Source organism: Chenopodium quinoa, unplaced genomic scaffold (assembly GCF_001683475.1).
Source record: "Chenopodium quinoa cultivar QQ74 unplaced genomic scaffold, ASM168347v1, whole genome shotgun sequence".
Lineage (NCBI taxonomy): Eukaryota > Viridiplantae > Streptophyta > Magnoliopsida > Caryophyllales > Amaranthaceae > Chenopodium > Chenopodium quinoa.
In genome coordinates this window covers 1,862,633-1,873,217 of record NW_018742381.1, presented here as the reverse complement: position 1 = coordinate 1,873,217, position 10,585 = coordinate 1,862,633, and positions in this window count along the sequence as shown.

Here is a 10,585-nt window from a genome sequence, read left to right as displayed (position 1 = left end):
GAAAATATCCCCAGTAAAAACCCTTGAATAAGCAGAGCACAACGTCGAGACAAAGAAAGATGGAACACCCAACTGGTAGCACGGTGTTGGGTTTTACGGTGTGCGAAAACCGTGCGAAACCAAAACCCGCCCAAGGACCACATGCACAAATTAAAGAAACTAAACTAAATAATGCGTATAATTAATAAAAACAATAAACACATAATATAGAGGGAGAGATAGAAGAGGGAAAAGACGTTCATACCCTTGAAGCGTGTTTTCCACCTAGCAAGAACACAAACCCACAAACGCAGCTAGAGCCTTAAATGTAACTCCTCCAACGAGGTCCACCCACGCCCCAAAACTTGGTCGGGATTAGTGGCTAGACTAATACCCGACACTACTACAAGAGGTCTACGTACTCTAAATGTTTTCTCACGTTTTATGTGGAGATGCCCTTTTTTAGTTCAACTCTTGCAATTAATTCCCAAGGCATACTTGGGTATTTATAGGCATGGCATCTCCAATCCCTCATGATTCTTTCAATGTGGGACTTTTCATAAAGTGAAAGAACTAGTATTTAATTTAATTCTAAATTAAATTAAATATCTAAACAATTAGCAAACGACAAGTGGCTCGAGAACAAGGAGGGTAGGTAGGAGGACCACCAAACCTTGGGGACCAGGGATGGTTGTCCACCCACCATCCGCCAGCTGGCAGCAGCATCCTTGGGCAGCATGGTGTGCCGCGCTGGCAGCCTTGTACTCCAAGGGCTGTGCTGGTCGCTGGGCTTACCGCTAGGCCTCCCAGCTGCCATCCTTGTTGTGCGACACAGCTAGCCCATGCACATGCCAGCTATGCGCGCTAGGCCTCATGTTGGGCGGCCTTGCTGCCCGCATGGCCTAGTGTGCTAGCTAGGCCTTGTGTCAAGGCTACCAGCCAGCACGCACAAGGCGGCGTGCTAGGCCTGGCGGTGCTGCTGGTGCTTATGGCACGCACTTGCGCCATGGCCCTTGCCCTCACTCTCGTGGTATGGCAAGACCTTGTACTAGGATTCCGAGCCTAGTACGATATGTTATTTGACTTATTTATTGTCTTTGTCAATTACTTGAATTGACTCGACGTTCGACGCTCGGCTTCGACGCTTTAAGCTCGTAATCCGACGTCGAAGTACGTATCCTCTTGTTTGACATATTAACACCTTCGGCGTAATTCGTCGCCTTAGTTCGGTTGCACGCTTGGGTGTGACCCGTTGGGTTTAGTTAAAGGAAAGCTGTGAGATTAAATTAATCTCACTAATCGAAGATGGCCTCTAGCCAGACTTTTTGATCACTTGACTTCACAGAATAATTAAATCCGTAATTAATTCTGAACCCTATATCGGAATAATACTCTTGTTCAAAGGACACCATTCCTTTCACACAGCACACATTGGAACTAGGGACTGCCCAAAGCCAAGCAGAGGTGTGATCCCCCTGCTGCGATTTCCACAGTGCTGACTGTCGAGGAAATAAAGAAAAGGCAGACTCTGCAGAAGCGGTAACCTTTGTGAAATATATATCTGCCAATTTCTTCACGAGTTTGTATTAGGTCACTAAAATATTAATTGTTGATTATGCATTATTTGGAAATGTGACTAAAAAAAATATTCCAGCTAAAAAAGAAGGAGAAATTAAGAATTCATCCTTTGTCAAACGTATACCTTAAGATCATCACTGCTTAACATACAAGATCATGTGGATTAAATCGTATTTTTTAGAGTTTACAAAATAAAGAATACTATTAGCGATATACCTAATTCAATAAATTAAATTTTGATCTTTTCGACTCAGACAAGTAGAAAAGCAACAATTAGAAATCAATTTGATTCACTCAAACTAACTCATAATTTTCAGATGTTCTTAGACTCGATAACATATATTCTCATCAATGAAAACAAATATTTATAGACATACAATCCCATGCCCAATAGGATAAATAAAACTAGAAAATAAAAATATATCCTAACTATAACCCTAATTAAATCTTATAAAAGATTAGAATTTATAAACTAACAAATCCTATGGAAAACAAATTCAAATTGACATCACTCAATCTCGGGTAATAGACGACTCGAATAATGATTAAAGAAAGCAATTAATATTTCGATCTTGATGTTTTTGATTCGCATCACAAGATTTAAAAAATTAGAAAAAATTATAAGTCATCATAGATCTAGAGGATAAATAATAAAATTATTAATTTATTATACACAAATACAATCGATAAATCTGAAAGTTCATTTGGTTGGCCATGTTGAAATGAGATCGGAATCCATTTCATTGTTTTATTTATTTTGTTGGACAATTTTACTATAAAATCTCATACAACACCACATATCTTAGCCTAGAATCTCATACTATACCCATCACTAACCATAGGATTCATAATTAATTCCATTAAAATACCAAATTATAATTCACAAAATAGAGTGATCTAGATTGGCCTAGTATATATATATATATATATATATATATATATATATATATATATATATATATATATATATATATATATATATATATATATATATATATATATATATATATATATATATATATTATATATATATATATATATATATATATCTTTTTTGACATAAGCTTAAACAACACATTACATTAAATAATTAAAGGAAGTAAGACTAGTATTTGTAGTCGTGGCAAGATTGTACTGTGTGCCTTCTAGACTACGTCTTGCTGCACTTTGTGAACGCTGCATCAATCAAAACCCCCGCTGAGCTGACGGATACGATCCACCGTCCAACTAAGAGTAATATCTTGACCCTGTAAATCTCTAAGTGAGTGAACCAAAGAAGATGAATCAGTATAAATAGTAACAACACGTATCATCCGTTTGAAAGCCCACTGAAGCCCCTCCAAGCAAGCATTTTTTTCCGCGTGTAATGCTGACTGTGCCAACCCATAGGAAGCTCCACCGAAAGGCCCATGTTCCCCATACTCCCCAAATTAAGGGCACCAACCCATCCCCGAACTATGAGTGTGCCTATTCTAAGAACCATCAACCAGAATAACCGTGGGCCGCAATTCTTCACCCGAATGTTGTAAACTAGGTCGCAGGAACCCGGGAGGGTGGTTCGGGATCTGTTTTGGTGGGCGTGTAATGCTGACTCAACATATTTTCTTTCCCTATAGAAAAAAGCCCCTGCTGGCAAAAACCTTCGCAAATAAAGGCCGGAGTTGAAATATATACCCGCCGTACTTGAGACGTTAAAAACCCTATTATTCCTTGCTATCCACAACCCTCAAAGAGTTGCAATAAAGAAGGTGGTTCTATGACCATGGTAACCATCCTGGCATTTGAAAAGCCGGATATAATACATGATCCAATTTTCAAATGATTGGTCTGCATTATATTCTAAGTGGATTTGTAAAATTCCACCCCTCCAAGCATCTTGAGCAGAAGAGCAAAATCTTCAAATGATTGGCCTAGTATATATGGATCGGACTATAAAATTCATACTCCACTAATATTAGATTTTATATAAATCTACTACTTCTGAACTTTTTTGTTCTTGCTTTTGGAATTGTGGTACACTATTCATAAATTAAGAGAATTTTCTATATTACTTTTAATCTATAAAATTAATATAGTTATTATGACTAGTCTTAATTGATTCGTGTTAATGAGTAGTTTAATAATACAATTTATTATTATTATTATTATTATTATTATTATTATTATTATTATTATTATTATTATTATTATTATTATATGTAACTATATATGTTTATCGTCTAATGTGCACTTAAAAAAACATATAGGATAATAAGGGATATTTCAGTTCAATATATCATATGATCCCTACTTAAAATAAGGGTTTTTCTACATAGTGCCCTTGTGTAAGTGACTTTTCCACGCTGTGTCCTCTGTTTTTCTTTATTACACATGGTACCCATCAGTTTCAATTTTTTAACACACCATGCCCTTACCGTTAACCTGACGTTAAGTAGTTCTGTTAGTGGTGAGCTAATTAATTTTTTTTCTCGTTTTGCATGTTGAAAAAGGTTTCGTTACGGTTTCAGGGGTCGGTTTAGTTTTTAAGGAACCAAATTGAGCTCGGAATTGGCAAAAAAACAAAGTAAGTGCCTTGTTTTGCGTGTCACAAAATATATCCATTTGTGTGCCATTAAGTTTTTCGCCACTTACGTTTTTTTTTTCCAATTTCAAGCTTAATTTGGGTCCTTAAGGGCTAACCGACCCGTAAAAACTTAACAGAACCTTTTTTCGACGAGCAAAACGAGAAAAAAATTAATTAGCTGACCACTAACGGAACTACTTAACATCAGGCTAGCGACAAGGGGGTGGTGAATTAAAAAATTGTAACTGACGGGTACCAAATGCAATATGAAAAAACAGTAGACACAACTTGTTAAAGTCACTTAAACGAGGACACTATGTAGAAAAACCCGAAAAATATTATAATAAAAATAAAAAAGAAAGTGGCCCAGAAAATTAAAAGGTGGTCAACCAACTAAAACCAACTTATAAATACCGGTCACCCGTCACCCCGCACATCATTCTTCTAACATTCTTTATATATATACACACAAATTCACCAACAAATTACAACCCCATTATTTCTTCATCCCCTCTAATAATCAATCTCAACTAGTTTAGTCAACTTAAAATTTTTGCTTCATAAAAAACCGCCAAAAAAAAAAAAATCATGGGTCATCCAAATAAACCAAAGCAAATCCTAGGTTCATCAAAGTTAGTAGCTCTCAACATACTAGAATCAGTAGCGGCTCTAGCATACTTATGCGCCAAGTACACGAGTCGAGCCTCGAAAAAGCTCGTTCAAAAAGCCGTGAAGCCGAGAAATAAGCGAGTACTCGGCCGTGGTGGTGTGGAGAAAGATTTTGGTGAGGAAAGCTTCGGTGAAGGTGGTGTATGGCGACGGTCCATTTTGATGGGTGATAAGTGTGAACCTTTGGATTTTTCAGGAGTCATATATTATGATAGTAATGGTAATAAGTTGCCTGAGCCTCCTATGAAATCGCCACGTGCTAGTCCTTTTATTGGTCACGGTTATCCGACGGCTGAGAATTATTAGGTAATAATAATAATAATTACTATCATCTTAATTATTCAATTATTGGTGGTAATTGATTAATTATTTTACCATCAATTATTGATATGAATAATTAAGTGGTGGGATAAGGGATACGGAATTTGAGTTAACATCACCTAGATATACATATCATTCTCACATACTTTAAATTTTTAGTCTAATCATATAAATATATTAAATGGAGCAATTTAAAGGTTGTACGAATGATATAAATATTTAGGTGATAAAATGGACTACTTTTGTGTATAGTGTGCTTGGAATTGGAAGCCGTGGAGTGATTTGGCATTCCAAACATGCATGTTAGTATCATAATTAGTGTTTTGTTATTTAGGCTTTTAATTGATTATCGATTTTGAATTTGATGTTGCTGTGTGTATAAACTTTTTATTTTTGTTTTTTTTGTTTTTTTTTTCAGCTTTGCCCGTAGCTAGTTTTGTTTTCTTTTTCCTTCTCTTTTTCTCTCTCTTCTTCTTTTTTTTTTTTTTTTTTTTTTTTTTTTTTTTTAACTTTTGGTAAGAGTGAAGGTATTAACTATTCCATTATGGAGTACTTTATTATAAGTTTATTATTTATTATTGTAGGATTTATAGCGAATTTATGAATGTTAATAATGTTTGACAAAGTTTTTAGTCAAATATTCAAGTCTAAAGTACATATATTTATCTCATTATTCAAAGTTACACATCTTTACCAATTACCATATCAGTATGGATAATGGAGGTATCATGCTTCTTCGTATAAAATCTTAGTTAAAGGCCTTAAAGCCTTAAGGTGGTTTATTCTACAAATTAAATCTTAAATTAATTATCCTGTATAAATTCTTATTAATTTTTTTTTGGTATAAACCCATATATAAGTAAATATGCTTTTAATATGTTGTAATTTCGTGTGGTACATAATCATTAGTATGTTACTTGTACAATTTAGTTTTTTAATGTAAAATTAATTCAAAAATATAGAGTAGAGCACAGTACATATTCGAAATACCTCACTCAAATCAAATAAAACTCCAAGATATCGCGATCAAAATTTGTCCATAATTTATTTGGCTAGCTTGAATAATACCCCATGTTAATTATATGTTAAATTAATCTACTTTGTACATTTTTTGTGTGGTAAAATCTTTAATATAATTCGGCCACTTGTTTTTGTGAAAACTTAACTGTCATGCTCTCTTTTACTTAAATTATAAAACTAAAAACATTAATGAACACTAACTCTATTTCAACCAACAAAATATTAAATATTGGTGAAGTAAGATTTGGCATTCATCGAACGATAAAGTAGGCAAGTAGGTACAAAGTTGTAACACGTTCAAACCCGCATTTGTTGTTGCTTATCTTAATCACTTGTCAACTTGGTTCATCATGCACCTCAATTATATTTGTTGCCAACATTATCATGTAATGTTTAGTGCATTGATCCTTATCTCTATACATGCATGTTATCAAATATCAACTATTATATTGTTATCGTTTTTAGAAAATTGTATACGAGTTTTACGTGTGAATTAAATATGAAAGTGAAAGTAACTAGTCATTTCTTTACCTACTTGGTAAACTACCCATCACTAATAAAGAGTGGTGGTAGTAGAATTGACATTAGCTATATCAATATTTTTAAATTTTATTTGTGGCGGGTTTTCTACCTAGTGGATAGATGTAGTAATGCTCGAAGCAGAGTTACTAAGTATTTAAAAGGGTCTCAACAATTTAGAATTCAGCAACAAACAATGTGTGATTAGTCCATAACCATGGTTTTATTTTTTTAGCTAAATTCAATTAATTCTTTCTTACATGACTTGTATTAAATGTTGAATTGAATTTGACAAGTCTTAATAATTCAAAGGCAAAAGCTAACATATGAAAGCGTTAAATAAGATTACTAAAATTAGTAATGTTAAATTAAAATTAACATTAATTACACCGATCGATGCTAAACATGCATTCTAAATTACTACCATTTTAGGGGAGTATATTGTTATTTATGCCACGGGGTAGCATGTTTGCAAGATCTGTACAAATAAATTGTTTTTGCACAAATTAATACGCTTGCATGTTTTACCCAAAATATAAAAAATAAATAAATAAATAAAAGTAAAAGTTTAATTAAAATGATGGGTAATATATATGCATTCTTTAGACCCTCATCTGAGTAATAAATAAATTTTCAAAATCGAAATTAATTTAGAATGCGTTATAAAAAATTTATGTTAATCTGTAATTAACAATAACTCCCTAAGTTGAAATTTGAAACAAAAATATAAATAAAATAATAACCTACGACCACTAGCAAACGAACACCAATATTGAAATTTTAAACCCAAAAATGGTGAGTCTAAAATATTTGTTAAGAATCCAACTGATGTGATTGGGGCCCTTTTAAAAAGTCCCTAAGTTTGAAGCAAAAGATAAATTGACTTGGTAGTATTGGGTCAAAAAACAAAGTAAACGAGACATTTGCCTTAGTAGTTATCAGATCATACTTTTTAATTAAATAGTTTTAGAAATTTTATCGATTAAGTTGAATGACTTGCTAAGTTTTTCAAAGTCATCTCTTTCATTGCGGCTCCACGGCTCCACCTTACGTATAAGATTACAAGCACTACCAAGTCAAAGGACCTATATGTCAAATAAATGCTATGTATTTCTAATATATAACAGACAACTATATTAAATATGGGTCAGAGTCATAACCCTCGTCATTAAGAAAAACCTACTTCATAAAGGAGGTTCCCCTACATTTGTTGATAAATCAGATGGTGTTGATAAATGCGGAACAAGTTAATGAAAAATAATAAGAGTAAGAAAAAACAATAAAGAAGATAATAAAAGAACATAGGAGTCCTAATTTGTAGCTCAAGGGTGTGATCTAGGGGAGAGAAGCCAAGAAGCCCATAAACACAACCTATAACGAGGTTTCATCCTAAAATCAATTGACAATAAGAGGAGTATCCCACTTGAGTTATAAACTTAAAATCCTTTACTTTCTTTTTTAATTTAGGACAAACAATATTCACACTTGCATTTAACAATAATTTATGGCAATAAGTCCATAAGGGATTGAGTAGTTTCTTAGCCTTTTTAAGCACTCCCTTCCATCTTAAGTGCTATTTTCAGTTAGAATTTTAGACGTTAAACACCAAAAAAAAAAAAAAAAAAAAAAAAAAAAAAAAAAAAAAAAAAAGAATTTTAGACATTAAATTTTTAAGATATTAGGTGCCTGTGGAATAAATATTGTACATCGAAGGTAATGTTATCCTAAAATAATCAACAGTACAATTACTTTTTTTTTTAAGACAATAATCAATAGTTACCTTGATTCAATATGAAGGTACCTAGCTATTTGTACTAGGGGTATTTAGATCAAGGTACTTGGAGCTTCAGGTAGTTAAACGCCCGACCCATATGACCCAACCCGGTTAAACCGGGCAACCACATTTCAGGTACCCTGTTTAACCGATCAAGTCAACGGATATCCGATTGTTTGCTTGCCACAAAATTGTTTTTACCGTTGCTTCAATTACTCAATATAGTTTCAACGGATCAAAATCACTTCCAAAAGCATCTATATATATGTCAGCGTATAACAAAAGTACTTAAAATATTTAAGTTATAAAATATGCATTGGCAAGCTAAACGTTAAATTCCCAACAAAAAAAAAAGGATGAAGTATTACAAGGACTCTTCTTAAACTTTGTAAAAATGCAAGTGATGCATTTATAAAGAAACGAAGGAAGTACTTTATTATTATTTCTTTCCCTCTCACACCTTTTACTTTTCAATACAATAATATCAACTCCACTACGTTTTCCTATAATTTGTTTAATACCCTAATTAACAATAATCCTACTTATCTCTTTTTATATTAAACTCAATCAATAATTTACCTAAAATTACGTGACGAACAAAGTGTAACACTTACTTCTGGTGTGTTTACGATTCCAACAAGTACCCATACAACACTATATACTTTTTTCTTATGTATAATTTATTAGTATTGGTCAAAGTAAGTCGGATGAATAGTGCGAAAAGCAGTGTTGGTTATATGGAGGACCACCCTTAGCGACCGCTCCTCTTTATATATATATATATATATATATATATATATATATATATATATATATATATATATATATATATATATATATATATATATATATATATATATTTTAAAAAAAACATATAAATAAAATAATTTTATATTAATAATATGAGAAAATTTTCTATTTAGTTTTTTTAAATAGATTATCCCTGTGCAATGCACTATTTTAATAAAAAAAAAAAATTATAGTATAGAACTCGTATATACAATGAATCTTTTCAATTTTGTCATAGATTCATTAGAAGGAGATTTCTTAAAAGAAATACAGTTTGAATGTTTCAGGAAATTTCTTAACATTTGAATATTAGTGTTAAGGAATTGAAGAGAGAGAATGATATGTCTTTAAATAAAAATAAAAGAATCAGTTGCTATTCAATTTACTATACTTTGGTTTTCTAGATTAAAGTTGTTGAAAGAACTTAATTAGCTTGTTTACGAAGTATCACACAAAAGAAAAAAAATCCTTTCAGAAAAAAAAAAAAATTCTCAAAAAAATGACATTATCAATGGTTTTAAGTGGGAAAAAATTCATAACAAAGCAACATGTATACAGTTTTGATGAGAGATAATATCAACGATATTTTGTTTTAATAATAGTTAATAGATTATGCCCATAAGGCCACAATCATGCCAATAATATTTGGCATATTTGGTTGTATCTCAAAATGACATATTTGTAACTGAGAGGAATTATATGAATTTTTTTAATATATTTTTATACTTTATTTTTTTTTATTTTTTATTTTTTATTTTTTGTTTCCTTCTTCTTGCCCCATCTTTTTCATTCTCTATCATCTTCATGCTTCCTCCTCCATAAAAGTAGTTCGTGAACAACCACTAACACCACCAAATGAAAACCCTAACTATGAAGGGAGAAAAGAATGACAAGATTAACCCCTACGGGAAAGGGTTAGGTCGTCCTCCATTGAAGCCCATTGATCTCTTCCACTTCTTCATTGAAGTTCTTCCATTTTTCAATTGAAGTTCTTCACTGCTCCATTGAAGCCTTCTATTATAGCTTGAAAATACAGATATTTTTGACAAAATTAACCCAAGTTATTCACGAGAAATGACGGATTTGCCCCTTTAAGATACATATCTCATGTTGAGAAACTTGTATATTTAAAAAAAAAAAAAAAAAAAAAAAAAGTACAAGTAAAACTTTAATGGACTTCCTCGGAAATTTTTGTCTCTACTCCTTTTCATGGCTACCACATTTTGTAGTTTTATGTAGCCAAATTGTTTTATTCGTGCTCCATGAAATAAACTCCGCCACTTGAACTCTCCACTTTGGCAATGACATAACTTGACATATGCTACATTGCTACGCTCGAGCTACAACATAAGAATATATGTACTAGAATCTTT